Source organism: Lynx canadensis, chromosome A1 (genome assembly GCF_007474595.2).
Source record: "Lynx canadensis isolate LIC74 chromosome A1, mLynCan4.pri.v2, whole genome shotgun sequence".
NCBI lineage: Eukaryota > Metazoa > Chordata > Mammalia > Carnivora > Felidae > Lynx > Lynx canadensis.
In genome coordinates, this window is record NC_044303.2 from 6,248,899 (window position 1) to 6,271,403 (window position 22,505).

Below are 22,505 nucleotides of genomic sequence, written 5' to 3' on the forward strand. Positions count from 1 at the left end.
ATGGACCTGTTGAAAGCCCCTGGCACGGAGGAGATCCTCTAGGAACCTCATTTGTTCGTGTTCGCCCCTAACTACTCCTCCCCCGCCTGTATCTTCCCCATGCTCTTCTTCAAGCCTTCGTAGGTCCACACCAGACTCTCTTGGGGTGGCTTTGTCACCAGGTCAGTGTGCTCTACAAAAATGGGACAAGAACAGGAAAGAATAGGTAAGAAGGGAGTTTTGCGTATCGGCCAGAATAGAGATAAAATAAAGGTCCGTTAAAGAAGTGGAAGAGGTTAAAGAGGAGGAGAAGGCTAATGTAGGGACACGAGAAAGTGCAGAAGATTGATCACAAAAGAAGAAATAGGTGCTCTCTGGCTTCTTTTCCTTCCAAGGTCTGAAACCTCACTCCTATGGAGGAAGGGAGGGAAGGAGGGAGGGAAGAAGGAGTGAGTGCATGGCTCGGTGGATGGATGGATGGATGGATGGATGGTTGGTTGGTTGGATGGGTAGATAGATGGAGGCTTGGGTTCCTGCATACCTGTACATAACTGCTCTGTTCCAATAACAACATTATGATTTGAGAGGCACAGAAAGAAGTGCTAAGGATCCTAAGCCAGGGTTGGGGAGGAAATTTTTACAGGAGCATATGGGTACTGTCTTGCCAGGTAATCTAGTTGTCAAGAGTGGATGGGAGGGTGAGAGAAAGGAGTGGTAGTATTAAAAATAGATACAAGAGTACAAGGTGAATTTTAGCTCTTGGTTTTATTTTTGGAATGAGAGCCATAAATAGTCACAATCTTACCCATTCTTCATCCTTCTGGGCTTTTCACAGGGAACTCTTATCTAAGCACAGAAGATGCATAGTCAGATCTGAGCCTCAAATACATTTTATACCAAGAATTAGGAAAACTTTTAAAAAGTGTTATTGACAGGCCAGCAAGAGTGCTTCTCACTCAAAGAAGGGGGCACTTCCTGTCCCTGGAGGATGGGAGCCCCAAGAATGGGCATTTCTTGGTATCACCAAGAGTTCAGTGCATCGCAGTTCTCCATAAAAACATCAAAATGTGACTACTACTAATAGAACGTAAGCTAAGAGCTCGTTAGTTTTAACGTGTCTAAGGTAATGTCATAACACAAGTTGTTTCTTCCTAAGAATCTGCCATTGTTAGTCTGTGTTATATTGTTCAGAGCAAACAAGTATAGTGAGTCCGTTTGGTGGAGGACGCTACCATGGGGACTCACAGATGCTTGGTGACATGAGCTGATGACTGAGGTCTCCTATCTGTCAAGAGGAAGACCAGACTCTGGACCGGAGACGTCCCACCACACAGGGGTTGTCCGGTGAAGCTATACTTGCTCTTCCTGTTCTTCTGCGTGTTTCCACGTCTCAAGGGCAACCCTGGCTACACACCAATCCCACCCACTCTAAACTAAGTAGCTTGTCTTCCGCCTATAAGTGTAAATAACTGAAGAATGTTTTCTGAGATTGAACTGGGCACATCCTAGGCGTTTGAGTTAAAGAGGCAACCCACCCCTGATTTCAGATAGCACCCGAAAGGAGTAGTGACTGTCGGGGCGGGGGTGAGAGAGATTGTGTGGGAGGTAGCAAGCGTGGCCTTGCTCAGCCACATTGCCCTTTGCCCCCTGCCTTCCACGCCTGTGAAAAATGGGATCAAGGGAGTGGGAGTCAGAGGAATGTCAGGACTTTGTTAAGATTTCTGCTACTGGAGGCTTTCTGCTAGTTTTCTCTCATTCCTCTACATTTTAATAGAGAAGTTGAAGTTTCCCCACTACTTTAGGTTTCCACAAGATTATTTCTGGGTACAATACAGCTTGACTTACGTGGTTTTCATTGTACTTTTTGATATTTTCAATATTCCTTCTCTTTCTCTAATTTGCAGACCGCTTAGGTTTTCTTTCAAATTGTTTTTGCTTTCAATGCTAGTACTTTTCTTTTCTTCCTTTTTTTTTTTTTTTTTTTTTTTAAGTAGGCTTCATGTCCAGTGCAGAGACCAACATGGGGGCTTGAACTCAGGACACTGAGATCAGGACTGGAGCTAAGATCAAGAGTTGGATGCTTAACCGACTGCGCCACCCAGGAGCCCAATTCCAGTACTTTTCAATTTTGTGTTTACTTTTGATTTGCAAGTCTCCATACTGACTTCTGGCTTCATACATTTTTTTTCATTTTAATTGCAATAATTTCACCTTTTCCATCCTTGTCTTTAATCTTTTATCCTTTCCACTTTTGCATTTTAATTTTTTACTTTTCTAGATTTTATTAAATCTTTTTTTTAATGTTTTATTTGTTTTTGAGACAGAGAGGGACAGAGCACAAGTAGGGGAGGGGCAGAGAGAGAGGGAGACACATAATCTGAAGCAGGCTCCAGGCTCCGAGCTGTTGGCACACAGCCTGACGCGGGGCTCGAACCCACAGACCGAGAGATCATGACCTGAGCCGAAGTTGGACGCTTAACCGACTGAGCCACCCAGGCGCCCCTACTTTTCTAGATTTTAAATCTAAATTTTATTTACCTGATCACCATCTTATTATTTAAACAGTTTTGACTTTCAGTCTTGGATGTGGCTTAATGAATTCACTTAAAATAGTGAATTGATGCTTTAAAATACCATTATTTAATCTTAACTTATTAGATTTATTCTTATCTTAAACCACTACCTTCCCTTTTAGTCTTGCCTTTCTCTTATATTTTAAATACTTTCATTTTCATTTTATTTTAGGGATCACACATTGTTTAGAATTTTATTTTGGGGATCACGAAGATCAGACAAGAAACAAATGTATGTGACTTAAGCTGGATATAAGGTGATAGGAGAGCGGATAGCACAGGCACCTGGAGATAGCACATCCTGCCTAGAAGACCCATATGAAGACAAACCACATGGGAGAAAATATCTAGGATAAAAAAAAAAATAGGAGCTAATAAAGGTGCTAACTTTTGAGTGGGATTATAGTTTGTTTTTTTTTTCTTTTTGTTTGTCTCTAGTTTCAAAATCTTACAAATGTCAATCACAATGCGTTGGTAATTATGGGAGGAGAGTAAACACAAAAGCGAAAGACAACATAAGGAAAATACTATTCCAGCCAGACAAACACATCCCGCAGGCTCCAGCGTGTGACCTTGACTTATTTTCCTAACGGCAGGAAAGAAGCTTACGCTGCAAAGAGGGGAAGCTGGAGCCACCCTCCTGCCCTCCTACTCGGGCTCCGTGCCTCTCAAGGAGAGTTCTCTCCGAAGCTTTAGTTGTTGGGTCTTGATGTTCCATCAGCAAAATTTCTTGCCAGTAAAACATAAGGAGCACTTTGCACATTCCAAGTGCTCCTGTTTCTTCTGAGCCACTGAATACTTTTTATTTAACAGCTACCGGGAGTCATTTCATTCTTTGGGTTGAATAGAATAGAATGGTTGCTAGTCATGATTTTAGCATGATCTCTCAAGTGTCGAACTCACATATGTTTGTTCTTTGATTTCCTCACTACTTTTTAATCCTGTTTTGCTGAATACATACTGGGAGACACCTTAAGTCAGCTTTGAAATAACATAGGGTATACATAAAGTAATTGACTAAATGCGTGGGAACTGCCTCAGTTTACCTCCTCAGTCTCATTTCCGTAAAACTCTTTCCACACTGCTTGTCTACACACACACACACACACACACACACACGCACACACGCACACACCCCATATGCATCAGTTTCCCGGAGATATCCAGAATTAACGGAGATACTTACCTGAATTCACCATGCATCCTTCGTGCTTTGCATTTGGTCTCACCTCTGCCTGGAGTTGGCCCTTTGTTTATCTTACTGATTCCTACTCATTCTTTCGGAGTTTGAATCTTCTGTTCGCATAGCCTTCTTCAGTTTCCCTTTTCTGCCTTTCCACTTAGATGCGTCTCCCAGTGCTCATAGAACCCTCTAGAATAGTGTGTTGGCCTATTTGCTTCTCTTGATCTTCTCCCCTAAACTGGGAATTCTCTGGTGGCTGGGACTTAATCATTTTTTCAACACTTCCATTAAGTGCAAGGAAAATGTTCCAGACATGTGCCCACGCTGAAATGAGTGACAAAACATAAAACTGAAACCAGAACACTTTTAGGGGCATGGGCCTTTGTTTGGGTGGATTAATACATTCCATATAGATTTGACCTAGTCATTTAACCATGCATCAATGTCAACGAATGACGTTACCTTAAATCGCTTGGATCTCCCTGGAGAGCAAGGTTTCACTCTGTTAATATCTGTCATGACAGATCACTTGGTTTGCTACACTGACCTTGCATTCAGTCGTGTAGAGAGATACTTCAGGTTTTCAGATTCTGCGTGATTAAACCTCCGCACAAATAGTGTTTATGCATTTTTATCTTTTCATTTGTATAGCACCCAATACATTTCCTTAGCATTCACCATACAACTCCGGATGTTTTCCCTCAAACCTGCTGTTTCTCTGGTCTACCTGTCTGTAAATACCTCCTCCCGCTCCTCCTGCAGAAGCTTGAAAGCTGGAAAGAGTGCCTGACATTTTTAATCCCCTCCTCTTCCAGCCCATGGCCAAACCCCACGGATCGTACCCTATGACACACCCCACATCTGCTCTTTCCTTTCCGTTCTCCTTGCTACTTTCTCGGTTTGGGCCTTCATTGCCTGTCACTCACTGTGAGAACTTAACGACTCGTCTCTCCTCCGTGATCTGCTACACCTGGATGAGAGGAATCTTCACGAGGCCTGCCCGCTCTCCCTTGCACTCTTGTCCACAGCACTGGGCCCAACCCCCAGGCTTACACGTGTTCAATGGACAGGCTCTTCAGAGGCTTCTCACAGTCTATGTCTGAATTCCTTACAAGACACGAGTGACCCTACATAGCTACGTTCTGATCTCTTCTCCTAGCTTCTCTGGAACCCGCTCCAGCATGTCCCAGTTCTCTAGCCTGTCCTATGTCATGTCACACCCCGGGGTGTCCTTGCCCAGCTATCTCTGCTTGTCAAAGTGACATCTGCCTTTCAAGGTTCAACTTGATTGGAACCTCTTCCATGCCTCCACTTGGATGCATATATTTTCCCTCTCAATGATATTCCGGTGGAATTTATCTTATAATTTACTTCTCTCCTAGAACCTACTACATTTTTTTTCTTGACTTACATCTTTTTTTTTTTTTTTTCATTTGAAAACATGCCTGATTTCCCTTTCCAGGATGGGGGGATTCTCCCAGAGAGCAGGAAAAAACATTATAGAGTAAAACCTTGAATTGCGAGTAACTTGTTTTGCGAGTGTTCTGCAAGACGAGTAAACATTTCTAATAAATTTTAACTTGACAAAGGAGTGACGTTTTGCAATATGAGTAGTACGAGATGCCGAAGGTCATGTGATCGCCACTGAGCCAATGGTTCTCTCTCTGTGGGTGATCGCCTCCCATGCTCGGATGCTCGGTCTCAGGCGTCGGTATTTGGCAGAAATAAGTGATTTTTCAGAACGTTGGAAGGTGCCCACAATTGGCACTAGTGTATTTATTGTCCCTTCAAAGCACCTATGGACAGTCCTTAGCTTTTCCAGACAAGAGAAAGCTTAGGGATGCTTAGCTTCACTCTAGGTCAGTCTGCCTGCAGATGTAGACCCTTTCCTCTGCTGCCTTATTGCCAGTTACATTATATACAGTGAATGACAAGAGTTTATGAATTCTGTACTGTACTCAACATCCATGCGAGCATATACAACGGCCCCATGCAGAAAAAGATTCCATTGAGCCAACAGATAGCAGTGATTCCGGTAGTCATAGTCAAAGTCGTCCTACACAATAACCCTCCTCTCTCTTGTCTCCCTCATACCAGCCATGAAGGTTTTCAAAGGTAAGTGCAGGTTAATTTCTTTGTTCTTTATATTTTGTATTTTCCTTATTATTTTGTATGATATTCCAGTGTTGTAATCATTTTTACATGAATGTTTTTGGGTTGTGGAACCAATCATCTGAGTTTCCATTATTTCTTATGGGGACATTTGCTTGGATGGACAAGTGCTTTGGATGACAAACATGTTTCCGGAATGAATTATCCTGGAAAACCAAAGTTTCACTGTACTGGGCTTAGCATCTTCTGGAGCACCTTGCAAGCTGTGTCCCCTTTTCGAAGCGCTTACCAAATACAATTAGTCCTGTGCACGTAGCAAACTGAGAAAACCTGATGATCTCATATGCGTAGTGAGGGCCAGAGGATTCTCTCTCTCTCTCAAAAATAAATAAACATTAAAAAAATTAAAAAAATAAAAAAACACCTAAATCTGTTAAGATCTCTACATTTTATAAGAAAAGCCATTGCATAAATAACCCACATATAAATGGGTTTGGAATGGCTAACTAGCAAAACTCCCAGGCTCCGATGGTCAAGAGGAATGACTGATAATGAAGGCAGGTTCTTCAGGTAGCATCAATCTGGGAGTTATTTCCTTCCTGTCAAAGCCCGGGGGGCTTATATAACTCCACCTTACTGCAGCACAGAGATAAAAGGCGTCCTGGACAATTGCAGCAGGTAATTTTGCAGACTATGCATGGCAAGAGTGTTGTACGTTTGTTTCAGGAGCAAATTAGGAACAGTAATAGCCCAAGCAATAAAATGAAGACTCTGGATTTTTAATAACTGAATTCGGAGCAATTGCCCTTCAATTTTTCTAACAGTATGAAGGCAAGGTACCCGTGGATTTAAAAGCAGTAGAGGTCCCGGACAGGGGCGAGCACACTGGAGGAAGGTCTCTGTGGGACCAGCACAGGGTCGTTGCCCTCAACATCAGGCTCCAAGATTTGTTTTTTAAAAAAAAAACTCATTGCAGGAAACAGGTGCACCCTATACCTTCTTTACTGCTTGCGTAAATATGCAGCATGAACTTCAGTTCACTTCGTAAGCTTTGGTGTCGTCGTTCCCACGTAACCCTTCCGCCTTGTTTGTAAAATACTGACTTCCAACAGATTTCCTTCAGGTAGTGGAGGAAGGGGATCTAATCAATCAACAAGTGCAGTCTGGAGAGGGAGAGGGTTGAAGATGAGGAATAATCAATGTTCTCTGAATACCAGCAATCGTACAACCCCATTTTTTATGTTCATTTTACACGAGGGAAATGGACAGGCTCTCCGAGACCGTAAGTTACCTTCCTCAGTACACAGTGGATGCGGAGTGGAAACCCTCTGTGGTTTCACTCACGAGCTCATGCCCTTTGCATCCCGGTCCCCGGCCCCCTGAAGTTTGGGGTCCAGGGTAAGCAGACAAATGAATGGCGTCTACTTGTGGCCTGTGCTTATGTTCCTGTAACCCACTCCGCAGCCGGATCACTTCAGATCCGGTATGCTTCCTCCCCTCTCCCCCCAGCAAGGTCAGGACTGTGTGTCTGTTGGATGAGGGTCAGGGGAAGCTGACAAGTGTCACGTGGGCCCGGGGCGGTGTGGAGGCAGGCAGCATATGCAGGCCCTCGTGCTTGCCAAGCCGGCAGTCACGGGTTCACCTTCGTTCTTCCTGACGCTGTTGTCGTCGGCTTCCTGACCTTCGTGGGGGACAGAAGCCCGGGGAAATTTCTGAGCCTGATGCCTCTCAGAGCTCTCTGTTAGTGCTATTTGGATTGCTTGCATATTAGTTTTTCCTATGATATCATGAAAATCCATTCAACAAAGATTAGCTATATGCCTGCATGTGTTTGGGTCTGGGGGTTCGAGAAGAGGAAGGGAGAGTGTCTGCCCTCTCGGAATTCGCTGGCTGGTGCGGGACTGTGAGACAGGGTAGGACAGGCATGTGAAGAAGTGCAAGGGGAGTGCTTGGCGGGTGTGAGTACCCGCACGAAGGCTCCCAAGGTGGGGGGGGGCGTGTGAACTGCGTTGTGCAAAGTGAGCTTCCCAGGGGAAGAAAGGCAGGAAAGGTCTTCAGACAGAAAAGGTCCAGGCACACAGGAAGAATGTTAGGGATGCTTTGGGGAAACTAGTTGGAGCTGGTAATTAGTAAGGGTTTTATTTGACTTCCCCTGGAGGTGGCAGGCGCCTCTGAAGGGTTCTGAGCAGAGGAGAGACACAATTCGATCTGTATTTGAAAAATCACCCACGAGATAATGCAAAGACAGACCGAAGGGAAATGAAGCCATGGGAAACGTGTTAGAAAAACTACCCCAGTGCAGAAGGGGACCGCAGTGGCCTCAAGTTGAGTGGTGGCAATGGGGAAAGAGTAGGGGGACAGACTTGAGAGAATTCCCTGCCGTGGTGTCAGAAGGGCATGTACACAGCGCTCCACTGTCTCGCTGAGTGACTTTCAGGGCTGCCCTGGCCCACTGGAAAAGCAGCTTTCCGTGAAAATATCACGTCAGTAACTCTGGTAAATAACATACTTTCTTGGGGCGGCCGGGCGGCTCATTTGCTCGAGCGTCCGACTTCGGCTGAGGTCACGATCTCACGGTTCGTGAGTTCGAGCCCTGCGTTGGGCTCCCTGCTGTCAGCACAGAGCCCGCTTCGGATCCTCTGTCCCCCTCTCTCCCTGTTCCCCCCACTTGCTCTCGCTCTCTCTCAAAAATAAATAAACATTAAAAATAAAACCATACTCTCTGTGTCTTATCTGTAAAGTGGGCGTCACACCATGTATCCAACAGACACCGCGAACGTTAACTATACCAAGGCCGCCGTATGGCAAGTAGTGAATTCACAATTCATGTTATATTCACCTTCTCGTATTTTTCCTCTCTTAAAAATAAGGTTAATATCAATAGACTGCCCTGCTCTCATGAGATAACTGGCCTCACATTTCCAGTTAAGATAAAGTTCCTCATTTTTTCGGGGAAGGTTTGATTCTTGTGAGATGTGGGCATGTGGACGCGAGGATTTATTTCACTCTAGCGTCAAGATAAACATAGATGCTCTCCTCCAAAAGAAAGCTAGACTAAACGCAGCGTGTTTATAAAGATTTATGTACAGAGCTAAATTAATTCCTGAGAACTGAGGATTTGTAGTCATCATTCTACCTCATTCTGAGAACACATACAAATGGGCATGTCAAAAATGATGACAATTATTATGCCTTTGTAATTCGATTTCTTACATATTCTAATTATATTCTTTTAATTAGTAACCACTCTCGTTCTGGAGCTTCCCCAAAGTGAGACTGAACTCAGTTCCTAATGCAAAAACAGTTTGTAATTTTTATGTCACAGGACACGTTATTAAGTGAAAAGAATGACAATTGTGTTTTTCACTGAAGACTTAGTCATGGTGAGAGAGAACTTCAGCTAATCACCGAGCATGTATCTAATTTATAAAGCGTCTAATTTGTAAAAGTCACAGTGTCATCACTATCCGAAGCGTCCGATTAAAGTAAAAGATGATGCGAACACTACATTTGAACTTTGGGCATTTACCCAAGAGCTTGGCCAGGCAGGAGTAAAGAGGAACAAAGATGACACATTTCAAGAGGTTTAAAAAAATATCGTCTGGAAGATCTCATTAAGAATACGCTCGAGATCTTGTTCAGTTGTCATCACCCTGGACAGCATGCGTTCAGCTGGCTGGTGGGTCCAGAACCGGCCGCATTTGATGAATGTCATTTCACAAAACACGAATGATGGCTCGCTAGCCTTGCCTCACCAGAATTCTCCTTGGCCGGATGCCACACCACCAACCTCCCTGGCTCCCAAATTTGATTTTACCCGCTCAGCATGATCCCAGTTCACGGGGATAAGAACGTTCTATGTCAGACTGGCCAGGTATTTACAGAAAACAAAAGGGAAGTGATGCAGCTTGAGTAATCAGACATACCTTGTCTCCACGAGCCCATTTTAAAGGCTCTGCTTGTCTCTTCTTATGTGCTAGAACAAGCCAGACATTTTTGCCCTTGGAGGTACGTGCGGAGGTATTTAAAGTGTCTTAGTGTCTGTGAATTGCCTCCAAGGGGTGACTGAAAAAAAAAAGCCATGTGCAAGAAAGAGAGAGAGAGACTGACGAAGAATGAAGAAGCAAATATGGTGCTGTGTAGACATTTGGTGAATCTGGGTAAAAGGTTCATTGTGCCATTTTTTCCGTTTTTCTTTACATTTGAAAAATGTTTACTATAAAAATTGGAGCACCCCCCACATCAAAAAAAAAAGTATATGCGATCAACTTTTTAAGATTTAGCAATAGTTGAAGGGCGACAGCATTTGCCTGTGAATGCATTGAAGGCCCATAAATAAAACAAAAGTGGCTTCTCCAAACATTTTTATTTCCTCTTTATTATGTTCACCTCATTACGGACCAGCGTTATAACAGCATCCTTGACCGTTAACTATGGTTCCTTTGTTTTAGTGATTAACAGACTTTATTTTTTAGTATAGTTTTCGATTTACAGCATAGCTGAGCAGATAGTACATAGTATATACTCACCCCACCCCACCCCTCCACCCCTCACACAGTTTGTCCTATTATGAACACCTCACACAATTTCTCCTGTTATTAACATCTTGTGCAGTTATAATTAATGGACTAATATTAACACATTTTTTATTAACTAAAGTCCATAGTTCACCTTAAGTTTCACTTCTGGGTTTTGCATTCTGTGGATTTTGACAAATACATAATGACAGGTACTTACCATTATGTATCATACAGAATAGTTTCCTTGCCCTAAAAATGCTCTGTGCTCTGCCGACTCACCCCTCCCGCCCCCAGCCCCTGGCAACCACTGATCTTTTTAGTTTTCATAGTTGTGCCTTTTCCAGAATCTCCTCGTTGGAATCGTACAGAACGTAGCCTTTTTAGATACGCTTCTTTTGCTTAGTAATATACATGTAAGGTTCCCCATGTCTTTTCATGGCCCGATTACTCATTCTTTTTATCACCGAATCACATCCTCCTGTCTGGATGACCGGTTTGTTCATCCACTCACCTACTGAAGGACTTGGTTGCTTCCAGTGTTTGGTGATGATGAAGACCGATGCGGGGCTCGAACTCACGAACTATGAGATCGTGACCTGAGCCGGAATCAGGAGTGAGACGCTTAACTGAATGAGCCACCCAGGTGCCCATTGCTCATTTCTATTTATTTATTTGTTTGTTTATTTATTTATAATATAACTTATTGTCAAATTGGCTTCCATACAACACCCTGTGCTCACCCTTGCTCATTTTTAAACTGGGTTGTTTGTTTTCTTGAGATTTGAATGACTTTTTTTTTTTTTTTTAAAGTGGGTCATCTCATGAATAGGGGGTGGGTCCAATCATGTGTTCACTTATTCCACAACCATGGCAGAAACTGCATTTCCCTTCTCCTTTACTAACAGAATCCTGACATCGTGGCAGACAAGGTCCCTGGCCTGAAATACTTAGTCTTTCAGACTCCTTTGAGGGGTGGTCAGTGTGACACAGGTCTGGCCCACAAGAAACAAAAACAAACAGAGAGTGCTGGTTGGGGCTTCCCAGAAGGACTGTTAGAAAGGAAGACTCAGTTGGCATGCACGACTTTGATCTTTTGTCCTTACCTGTACCCCTACCATTTCCCAGAACGTGATACAGTGCCCAGAAAGGGAGAGATCATCTTGTGAGGAGGAAGACAAAGTCACTTGATGAGTAGAGCCAATGGATAGACGGAATCTGAGGTATAATGACACCATGGAGGTGTTGCAGAAGCCAGGACCGTCCCTAGACGTCCTGGTTTGTGATGAGAAGCACCCCCATTTGGTAAGCATTTTAGTCAAGTTTCTGTTACAGGCAACCAATGCATTCCCCGCTATGGCGACATTTTTCAAGCACCATTCAGGGTGACACGCTGTCTCCCTGACAAGACTATTCTAAGCAATGTTTATTTAAAGGCCTGGTTCGCAGAAGTACTACATTTGAAAAAATTTCTGTATGTTATGGGCACGATTATATTTACGACATGTTCAGCACTGTGCTGGGCATCACCGGGAGAGGAAACGAGAGAATGAAATAATGAGGTTACCCGCATGGAACTTACCATCTGATTAGAGATAAGAGCGACCTACATGAAATAATCCTGAGCGCATCAGGACCGTAAGATGAAGGGCTCATAGTGGGTATAAACTAAGTATAGCAGCAGCTCCCATAAGGTGAGGTCACTGAAGAAGAGAGGAAAGGGGAATGTGATTGTCAACTCTGAAAACACACTTTGGGTATCCTATAGCTTCACATTTTTGAGTATTAAATCAATGACCTAAATATGGGCAGGAAAGCTAGTGCCTGGGTAAGTGAAGACAAAATGAAGAAAAGTCATTTTAATTTGTATACCAATTCAGCTTTGAATTCAGAGGAAATTTATCACACTAGTACCAATATTTCAAATACAGAGGACTGTAAATAATTCACTAAAATTCTATTTACCTTATTAATTGCCAGTATATTTCATGTTGACACGAAATGGAAACTGAGTGTATGTTATCTCAAAATAGAGCTTTCCCAACCCTTCCTTTGGTAGGTTAATGGATTTCACCCGAAGAGGGGCCCATGCTTTTTCTTACGCGTTTCTGGTGGTGCAAATTTTGCTAATACTGTTAGCAACTGCTATTCATTTTTCCTAGCTTGCGGTTGCCGTTACTAGCTGGAACAAAGGTGGATAGTTATCACACGTCTGTACAGACAAGAGCAAGGCAATCTGAATTAGTTTTTCTTGGGCCTCTTTCCTGGGATTTGAAATTTTTTTTCTCAAGTTTTTCAATTTCAGTGATAGAAGAATAAAGGCTTGCAACTAAAATACAGATGACATCTCTATCTAAAGTTTTTAAACCCCTTTTCTTCAGGACTTGGGGGCACGAGGACATACTTGGCTTCTCTTTTTTCTTCTCTTCCTTTCCTCTTCCATTCTTGAGTTTACGCCTGAGTCATCAAGTCAAGTCATCAAGTTTACGCCTGGCTGTGCTTCATTGCCACGGGGCTTAGTTTCAGGGTTATCAGATCTTTAATGGGCACTGTGGATTGTCTCACATCTGGGCTGCAGGGCGACTGGAGATAGGGTGAATCAAAAGGGAAGAATCTGTAGAAGGATAGGAGAATAGGCAGAATGTTAACGGATTGGAGAAGGGCATGGAACCAATAGATGACAATGGCCATAATCCTCTCAAGGTTGCCTGAACTTAACCCTGTAGGACGTCTGACTACCTACAGGTAGATGGGACTTGTTCGCAGGGGCCCTCAAAACCCGGGTAAGGTTAGGGTCCGGGTGGAAACTCAAAGGGACTGCAGTGGGTCCATCGGTAGCAGAGGCGATGGAAGGGCCCCTGATGATAAACTCAGCCGAAAGTAACCCCACCTCTCCACTCCGGGGCCGACTCCGGCCAAATCCTCATCCGGAGCCGCGGGCGGAGGACTGATCGTGAGAGCCACCTCCTCCGCAATCCCCCGCCCCTCGGCGCCGACGCTCCGCGCTCCTTCCATTTCCCCATTGGCTGAGGCGCTCGCCAATCCTGGTGAAGCGGCTCGGCGAGCGGGCTCCGGTTGGTGGAGCCGGCGCTGAGCCCCCCTCTTGCTCCGGCCGGGCCCCCGGCCGAGAGGGGGCGTGGCCGCGGCCGTGGCCGGGCCGGAGGCGGCGTCGCCGGCGCCGCTGCGTGCGGTGTGGTGCGGGGCGGGGGCGCGGGGCGGCCGCGGCGCGGCGGGACCATGGAGCTCGGAGCGCAGCCCCGGCGCCGGCGGCGGAGCCGCGGACCGGTGAGTGCGGGCTGCGGCCGGCCGGACTCCCCGGTCCTGGCCCCTTCGCTGCGCGGCTCCGGGCCGAGGGGCTGCCCCGGGGGAGGGGCGGGCGCGGGCCGGGTCCCCGCAGCCCCGTGGCCAAGTGAAGTTGCTGCATCGCGCCGGGCGCTCTCGGGCGGCCGGCGGGGCCCACTGCGGGCCGCGGCGCCGCCCCGCGCCTTGCCCTGCAGCCCAGCCGCATCCTCCGCGCCGGCTCCCGTGCCGGCCCGGGCTTCCCGCCGTCGCGGCGCGGCCCGGCGGCCGCTCTCCCCCGCGCGGTCCCTCGGCCCTCGGCCCCGGCGCTGCTCGGTGCGCGCTTCCCGGGCTGCGGGGCAGGCGCCCGCCATCCCGGCCGCAGGTGGCGCCCGGGCCTCCGCTCGCGCCCCACGCACGATGCTCGGGGCTGCCCGGCGTCCGGGACCTTCACATCCCGTGGCTCTGCGCGCCCTGCCGGCATGTGGCCCAGTCCCCGCGTGCCTGCCGCCCCGGGTCGGGCCCTCCACCCCCGGCTTCGCCCTCCCCGCGCCTCTGCGCCGGGTGCCCCCTCCCCCGGGTCTGCAGGCCCGCGGGGCTCCCGGCCTCCGCAGCCAGGCTCGGCTCCCCGAGCGCAGGGCAGGGGGGTCGGGCAGCCGGCGAGGGGGCGCGCTGCAGGGCAAGGGGAGAGGGCTGAGCGCCCGGGAGCCGCTTCGCGGGCATGGATCGTCCCCGGGAGACTTTGCCTGCGCGGCGGGCGGGGGCCGCGGCGCCTGGCTCTCGCCGTCCTCCGCGCCGGAGCTCCAGCGCGTGGAAAACCTTCCCCTCTCCGTCCGTGGTACTTACGGGCAATGGCGATTTCTTCTTGCTTCAGCCTCCCTGCAAGGGATAGTTCCGTGGCGGAGAGCAGAGTTCTTAATTATTAAGAAGCTAAGCGATGGGCTTAGGGATGAATGGGAACATCTCATTTTTCTTAGCCGCCGTCGGGCGTGTTAGGAATTCTTTCTCATTTGGGGGTCAGTTGAAATCGTACTTAACTACCAGCAGTAATTTCTCAGTTTTTAAAAGACCGAACATTCAAAGGTCAGTTTTTGCTTTGTGCTTGCTTCTCCAAATCAAATGCATACCGGGGCACGAAATTTTAAGATTCAGAATCCACATTTTTGGTTTTTCTTGAGGGGAGGGGCTAGCCTCATTTAAAAAAATCGGTTTGTCTAAAACTTAAAAAGCCTGCGTCTCCATCAAAACTAAGTTCAAAGTGTTCTAAGGGACTTCTTTTTCTGTCGCCTCTAGGGCAAATTCTGTTGAACCTTGGTTGCTTCTTTTCTGTGTATGCTTTACTCAACTTTCCTTTTCTAGCGGTGAAACAATGCAGTGATTCTTTAAAGCTAGTTCTTTTATCTACTAGAGAGGTTAAACAAAGGAAAGCTGGGTTTGACCTTTCCCATAGGCAGTTCTTATTGTGTATCTGGTCTCCTTTCTAATAGCCTCCACAGAGTGCTTGTTTTTCTTCATTTTTGAAGATCTTAATTTACATTCACAAAAGTTGTGCCCTTTCGGAGGTTTAAAACTCACTAGGTTGGGAGGTTTGCTTGACTTCATCATACATTTGCAGTTTGACCTGTATTCACTGTTGTCTTAAAACCGTGAAAAGAAGCTTGTTCTAGAACTGTCTACATAAAAATTGTTCTTGCGTTTCCAGTTGCTGACATGAAGTTGCTCTATAGCAGTGTTTTATCTGTTTCCTTGAAACTTATGACCCGATAGCCAATGGTGTACTACTCTGTTTTTAAAAAATTCTGGAAAAAAAAAAAAAAGAAAAGGCGAAACTGCACTTTACTGAGTGGTGGTGTCGGCATCGTAGCCCCCTGTGTGTTCTCAGCGTGTCTTTGTATACCTACTTTATAACCTGCATGTGGTAAGTCACTTCTTGGTTATTGGAATGGTTCCATTAAAACAGTTGCCTGTTTATAAGTATTAAAAGAATTACCTGTCAGGGCGCCTGGGTGGCTCGGTCGGTTGGGCAACCGACTTCGGCTCAGGTCATGATCTCACGGTTCGTGGGCTCGAGCCCCGCGTCGGGCTCTGTCCTGACGGCTCAGAGCCTGGAGCCCGCTTCGGATTCTGTGTCTCTTCCTCTCTCTCCCCCTCCCCTGCTCGTGCTCTGTGTCTCTCTGTCTCTCAATAATAAATCAACGTTAAAAAAATTAAAAAAAAAAAAAAAAAAGAAAGAATTATCTGTCCTAGGAGGCCAGTACTAGTGGTTTCATTTAGAGTTCCCAGAACTTTTCTTTGAGAAATAATCGCCGAGTATATTTCCCACTTCTACGCTGTTATCATTCCTTATATCTTCTTGGGCCTGCCCCCCACATGGTCGTACAGACTGTTGATGCTCACCTCAGTCCTTTTTGCTCGGAAGCCTGCTTTCCTCTGCAAGGTCAGGTTTTCTTGGGACCTGCCCTGGGGCATTTGGAGCCCAATGCTACTTGCAGTCCATGGGTGCTCAGGGCTGGGTCTTCACCCATGGTGGCTTTTACGCTGGTAATACAGGAATAGTGTATGCCATTCATACGTAAATAAGGCGTTAATATAAAATTGAGTATCACTACGGAGATACATGGAGTAACAAGTCTCAGTCCCCTCTTCCTCTTCTTCTTGGGTGCCCTTGTCCTGTGTCTTTCTCCAGAGGTAACCAAACCTGATCCTACGGGGTGTGGCCTTCCAGAACTTTTTCGATAACTTTTTTTTTTCTTCAGAAGCCAGTGAGTGGATGCCCGCTAAGCGCCTAGCGCTATTTTCATAGCGGGAGCGCAGAAATAAGAGAGAAAAGCTCTCAAGATGTTGTTAGTCTGCCGAGACCAACGATTTCAGTGCAGTGTGATCAGTGCCGTGATGGGAGTTAGTAAGCAGAGAGGGGTGCGGAGCATCACATGAATGGCCTAGTCCATTCGTTTGCTTGCTTTATTCATTCGCTGGACTTCAGAGCTTATTCTACGTGCTGGGGATACAAAGGCAAACAGGGTAGATGCCTCTTTTAGCATCTGGTCATCGGGTTCTCGGACAGTTTTACAAAAAAAATTTTTTTTAATGTTTATTTTTGAGAGCGAGAGAGACAGAACATGAGCAGGGGCAGAGAGAGAGAGAGTGGGAGACACAGAATCCGAAGCAGGCTCCAGGCTCTGAGCCGTCGGCACAGAGCCCGATGCAGGGCTCGAACCCACGAGCTGTGAGATCATGACCTGAGCCGAAGTCAGTTGCTTAACCGACTGAGCCACCCAGGTGCCCCATCGGACAGTTTTAACCGATGGGGCACACATTTAGTTAACCAGTGTGGTATATGGGAAGTGCTCTGAAAGGGCTCAGCTACTGGAGCTTAGAGGGTGACTGGAAACCGAAGCTTAGGGACTATTCAGAGAGATGAGAAAAGCCTTCGGGAGAAATACAAGGGAAGGAATTGGTCAGAGTCTGGGTCAAGGAGAGGCTTGGTAAAGGCTGTCAGAGACATGGTATATTGGAGCACCTGAAAAAATTTAGTCTGGTGGTGTGACAAGATGTGGATGGGCTCAGGGAAGCGGCAAGAAATGGGGCAGGAGAAGCGACCCGGGGCTGTGCGGCATAGGGCCTTGCGATTCCTGTCGTAAGGGGTTTGGACTCTTCTGTGGACGAAAGGAAACAGTTGCGGAATTCTGAAGCAGAAGGGCATGATCAGATTTGCCCTTTGCAGAATGGATGGAAGGGAGCAAGGGTGGAAGGAGGGAAGGTCGAGGAGGTAGAATTACTGGGACTTGGTTGTCGGTTGGTGGGGGTACACGTGGGGGAGTTAGGAGAGGCGGGAGTTCTGGGCAGTGCTGAGTCCTGGGTGGCCAGCCGGGTGGATGATGGTGCCTTTCTCAACGGAGCAGCGGCCATTTGGAAGAAACGATGCCCGGTGCACTTGCCTTTGTTAAGTTTCAGGTGGCCGCGGGACACGGTGGTTAGTCGACTGCGTTAGGGATCCGGCTGTTGGGGGATGTCTGGACTTGAGACAGACATCTGAGAGTCCTTAGACCACAGTTCCCAGACTGTGTGCTGATGTGATGCAGTGAACTCACAGGGAACTGCAGGATATTGAATTGTGGAAGGAAACTCAGCAGTCCATAACATCTGTCCTGCCCTGTGGGGAATACTCGCTCAGAGGAATCTACGGTTTCCACCATCGGTTGCATTACTCTCTTTTCGTTGATAACGTTTGTAAGGCTGGGCGTTCAGTGGTTGGGTTCCCTGTGAGATTCAGTGTGTAGTAGGACACGCACGAGGTGATATCCATTCCAGCTCCAAGGTTTGAGAAATTGTGAGGTGCCCAACAGGTGCACGCGTACCATAAGTAAATACTGGTGGTTTATTCAGACATAAAAATACTGATTTTTTTTTTCTCAATTGAAATGTGCTTTTTAAAAATAGGTAATAAGTTGTTAGGGCACGAATGCTTAAGTTATTTGAACTTGTCCAACAATGCAGCAGTCAGGCGTTTCTTTTGGCCCGAGACGCTAAGGGTGCCGTGAACAGAGAAAGTTCCAGAACCTCTGCCTTTGCCCGTATTTGTGAACGGAGGCTGTTGGAGTGGATGGAGTTATTCAAGAAGCACGTACAGAAAAAAGGAGTGTGTCGAATGTGACCTGGGGAGCTCCTGTGTTCAAAAGATACGCAGGAGAGGGTAGGCTCTCACTGTGAGACCGAGAAGGACAGTTGTGGGGGGAGGGGGGCACGAATGGCGTCTGGAAGCCGTGGTCCAAAAGAACGTCAGCAAAGAGGGGTGCTGAGAGCCAGGAAGTCATTAGTGATATAGGAGGTGGCAGCAGTGACACGGTAATGGGGACAGGAGCGGGATGGCCAGATCGTGAGAGGGTATAACAGCGGGAGCCAGGAAGTATGTGGGGACAGTGTGTGGGGACAGCTCTCGGGCGTGGTGGTGGTGAAGGGTGGCTCCAGGAGGCCAGGGAAAGGGGGGACTTTTTTTTTTTTTTTTTTTTTTTTAGTGCAAGGATTTGAGCATGTTGAGGAACCAAGGGGAGAGGGTGCTAGCTAGCAAGAGATCCAGACAGACAGTGGGTACAGAATGTCCATTGGCTTCCGCTCTGGGATGTCATTACTGGTTTCACAGGAGGAGTCCCAGGGGAGCCTTACTGCCACGGACCAAGGATTGTACTCGGGTGGGGAGGCTGGTCGGGTTACGCGGTGCTTCTAAACCTTGGTTATGGAGAGGAGAGAAGGGCATTCGCTAGGGAGGCACGTCTGGTTCAAGGGGAGTTGTTTTTTGTTGCTTTTTTTTAAACATTGACTTTATTTTCTTTTATTAACTTTTTTTTTTTTTTTAAGAACGCCTTTTTGTCCCTTCCATCTAAGACACGCTTTTCTTAGGACTGGTTGAGCCTTCTCAGGGTGGGGTGCTCTGGGCATGGCCGTGCCTTTTTCTAGGTCCTGGCGTCCCGTGAAGGGCGTATGGTCCGCGACAGTGCTGTCCTGTTTTGCTTTGAGTGGACGCTTTCTGCTGTCCGTGCTGTGCTGCTTACCTCAAGGTCAGTTTTGTTTGTTTTGTGTAAGAGCCTGTCCTCCTGTCTTAGCAGATGTCCCTAGATTAGGATGATTTTTCTATACTCAGATTTCGGCCTTAATCTTTGCAGCCACCCTGTTCTGGTTCTTCTTCCCTGGATCTGTGCCTCTTCTCTTTGAGGTTAGCTCTTTTCTTCTCTTTTCTCCTGTTGATGCTCTCTTTGTTTTGTTTTTTTTTTTGTGTGTGTGTGTGTGGGGGGGTAGGTTTAAACATCCTGAATATCCCAGGGTGATTTCTCCTCTTTCAGGTCTAGTAGGAGCTTCTGAGCCTCAGCTCTGGGCTCAGCATCCGGGATGGAATTTTCCCTTGGGCCTGTTCTTAGGGGGCCCTCCGACCTCTGGGAGCAGTGGTCTTGTATTGATCTAAAGATGTCTTCTGCTGCATTGTATGTTTTTGAACTTTTTCAGTGTTTTATTAACATTTCTCTTTAGTTTTTGCTTTATGGTTCTTTTCACATGATTGAATGCCTACTGTGGACCGTTCTTGTTATTGGTGATAATAGCATTAATCGGACAAAGCACCAGTCCTCAATACCTGGAGAGGGAAAACAGAGGTAAATTGTCTTGCAAACTCACTGTAAGCTCCTTGTGGGCAGGCACCAGACGGCACGGTGCCTCATCCACAGCCGGCTCTCAGTAGATGTGCTCCAGCTTTGTTAAGTAACCTCTTAAACACTGTGGCCACTTACAGACTGTTGTTTAGGTCATAACCTTACTGGCCAGTGGTAACACCCAGTGCCTCCTGGCTCCAGCTGGCCATTTGCCCAAAGCCTTTGTGATCTTTGGTCCTTGAATACTTCCTTTTACTAGCGACTGAAAGCCATCTTGGATTTTTAAATTTTTTTTTTAATGTTTATTAATTTTTGAGTGACAGAGAGACAGAGCGTGAGCAGGGGAGGGGCAGAGAGAGAAGGAGACACAGAATGCGAAGCAGGCTCCAGGCTCTGAGCTGTCAGCACAGAGCCCGATGCAGGGCCTGAACTCACAGACTGTGAGATCGTGACCTGAGCCGAAGTGGACACTTAACCGGCTGAGCCACCCAGGCGCCCGCATCTTGGATTTGTGCATCCTGAAGATGTTATTACCCTGCTGCTGGGTTCCTCTCTCGGAGTGCTGTTACCCATGTTGTGCACACGAGTAGCTCAGTGAAGTTGTGTTGCATATAAAAGTATGGATGTGATTGACCGAACTAAGAGCCCATGTGGCCATATTTTATCAGCTAAATGGAAGAAATGGTGTCTTCCTTGCACATAGCAGATACTCAACGAATATGTTTTCATTGACTGAACGTGTCATGGGTTTTGACTGAGGACCATAGGAAAAGCAGAACACTATCACTACTTTCTAATTTTAAGAGTCCGGACTGAGTCATTTTGCTCTACTCACGTTGCACTTTTGTTTTGAGCCCCCCAAAACACGTGCATGACACTTCCCCCCCCTTGTTTTGTCATGTAGTCCTGTGTTAGAGTTATTACCTAGGCACAGTTCGGCTCTGAATTTGACTTTGTAACTCTTTTCGGGGCCATATTCTGTGCAGTTCAGAATGAACACTTACGGAGAGGTTCATGGATTTAAATTGTTCCCTGTGGTGCATGGAAGGAACACTGTCTAAACACTCAGGGAGTGAAGTATCTAGTCCAGTAGAGGGATGACATTAACCAGAAGAGTGGCAAGAAAGTGAGGGAGCAGCTTATGTTTGTGTTTGTATCATTCTGAGAGAGGCTGTTCACAGCTTACAAGGAAGGGGAACTGACTTGCCTTCCATCTCTTGAAAAGTAAGATTTTAATTTTGGCGGGAAGACTGTAGTTTTCCAATATAGGTTACGTGCCCATTTTCAATAGAAACAGAAAAACACATTTTGTTTATAACCAAACCTATAGAGTTTGAAACATAACTTGGTTCTCGGCTTTCCATAGTACTTATCTCCTCTTTGTGTACATCTTTTAGAGTTAATTATCTGGTTTTTGATTTAAAAACAGAAATGCACAGAGACCCCTTAATTCCCCAATCACCCGTCTTCGGATTTTAATTACACACTGCAAACAACATTGTTTCCAAAGGCTTTACTAAAATGTGGATTGTCCTTTGAGATATCCCAGGGAGGAAGATTATTAAAATGTTACTTCTTTTTGAAAGCTAGCATCGTAAAATTGGAGGATTGCAAGGCCTATCAGTGATAATGAAGTTCATACCTGAGTTTGCCTGTTGTATTGCATAGATTAATTAAAAACTTCTTCCATTTCTGACATGTCCAGCATATTCCATACTACCTGTCCAAAAAAAAAAAAAACAAAAACAAAAACAAAAACGTGGTAACAACAAAACCTCATGATATCATTTGATAGAATTATAGAGGCATTAGGTATTACAGGGTCTAGAACAATTTTCGTTTTAAGCTACATTTATAGTTATTGTTGCTAGACAGGAGTTTAGAAACGTGTGGTTTCATTTCTTAGGCTATTTGGTTTCTGATGATTGTCAAATTACATTTGAGATAAAACATATTGCCCTGCATTTTAGTATTCACCCAGCATGCCCTCTGGTTCTGGACCCTGATACAACTTAGACCAACTGTATACAAGTGAATGTTACAAATAGGGTTTTGTTGCAGTGTTTATGTTTTATCCAAATATATTTGTTCAGATTTTGTTGTTTGAGATGCTTATGATTTTATTGAATGCAAACAGTGGAGGCTTGTCCTTCGTCCCCCATTACGTAAAGATTTAAATTAGCTTATAGGAAATACTCATAGCGATGAAGCTGAATATAAATAACGAGAATCAAAACCATGTGAAGATCATGAATGAAAACAATGAAACCTATTCTTTGAACAAGGGCCCAGCCTCCCAGGTGGGTGTTTTAGTTGTGGAGGGCTAGAATTTTACTCATGCAAGGCGTCAGTGACTCAGCCCCAAAAGCATCTGTTGCTTAGTGTTTGTGTTCCTCATGGGGTCGTCTTCCACGGGACCCTTCTGGTAGGCCAGCTTTTTCCACCTGTGACTCAGCCTCCATTAGGAAGTAGGAACTTCCTCCTGCTCGGTTCAGCCGGTGGGCAGGGAGAGAGCCAAGTCCCGTGGAGGTTTTATGGGCCAGCACACATCACTTCTCATCCCCCTGGCTGAACTCCGACGCGGCCTCATTTAATGTGCTGAAGGCTGAAAACGTCGGCTGACTCTGAATCCCGTAGGCTGACTCTGAATCCCCGAGAAGAGAGGACGTAGATATTGGTGACATAACTAACCAGTCTGCAGACTGGGAACTTGGCCGAGCAT

At 46.3% G+C, this 22,505-nt stretch overlaps 1 protein-coding gene across 3 annotated transcripts in view; it reads left to right on the forward strand.

Moving 5' to 3' along the window:
- Positions 1-13,602: 13,602 nt before the first annotated feature.
- Positions 13,603-22,505, forward strand: part of WASF3 (WASP family member 3) — a 135,151-nt gene continuing 126,248 nt past the window's right edge. For all 3 annotated transcript variants that reach the window (XM_030308156.1, XM_030308175.1, XM_030308173.1), the window contains exon 1: positions 13,603-13,649. The gene's annotated coding sequence lies outside the window, so the exon portion shown is untranslated. The remainder of the gene's footprint in view (positions 13,650-22,505) is intronic.